The following is a 1,075-nucleotide window of genomic DNA, read 5'->3' on the forward strand; positions in this document are numbered from 1 at the left end:
GGAGGGAGCCTCAGCCTCCTCTTCTGAAGCAATATGTTGGATTCACGTGTTGGATTCACGTCTCCATCTTACCAAAAATTGAAGTTAAAGAATAGGACTAAATCAAATGTTATTTAAAAAGTGCATTTAAAGTTTGATTTGATTTAGTCCTATTCTTTAAGTAACATTTTTGGTTGAGATGGAGATGTGAATCCAACATATCAATTATTCATTTTTAGACAAACTGGAATTAAAGCCAGACTAAGCCACTGGCAGAGATGGAACTATACAAGCAGAAGATAAACCTCCTTCAAATGTTGATATTTGGTTGCGTTGACAACCAAACACAATCCATTATCACTTTTGAAATACAATAAATAGCCTATTAACTTGTTAACAAATGATATGTTGAATTCAAGACTCCGACTCAACCAAAAATACAAGTTAGAGAACAGGATTAAGCCAGTGGCTCAGATGGAACTATCCAAGTAGTACATTGTTTTTCCAATTATATTTAATTGCCCTTTTAGATGGTTGAAAGCATACTGATAACACATTGGAAATTCAATTAACTTTTGGCAGTTTTTTGAGTGGATGAATATATACAGGCCCCCATGAGCCACCAGTACAGCTTCAATGTGTCTTGTCATAGATTCTACAAGTGTCTGGAACTCTTCCAGAAGAAATTCCATAATTTGGTATTTTGTTGATGGTGGTGGAAAACGCTGTCTCCAGAAAGAGACATACACAGACACAATCTTTAAACCCCCTCTGCTCCCTCTTTTAAAATCACAGAGATCTCTTCATGGAGCCAAAATAATGGGCAACTGGAAATAAATGACCCCTAAGCATGATGATCAATTGCTTAATTTACTCAAGAACCAGAGCGGTGTGGAAGCACCTGCTTTCAATGTACTTTGTATCCGTCATTTACTCGAAAGTTTCCTTTAATTTGGCAGTTCCCTGTAGGTTCCACTCATCGATCAACGTCTCAACCAAATATTTCCCAATTATTCATGTTGAAATGACGTGGTGTGCCCAGTGGGTGTTTTATTGACAACCTTACAGTCCTTTTTGCTCCCATAGCCCCCTTCAT

This window comes from Salvelinus alpinus, chromosome 30, assembly GCF_045679555.1.
Source record: "Salvelinus alpinus chromosome 30, SLU_Salpinus.1, whole genome shotgun sequence".
Lineage (NCBI taxonomy): Eukaryota > Metazoa > Chordata > Actinopteri > Salmoniformes > Salmonidae > Salvelinus > Salvelinus alpinus.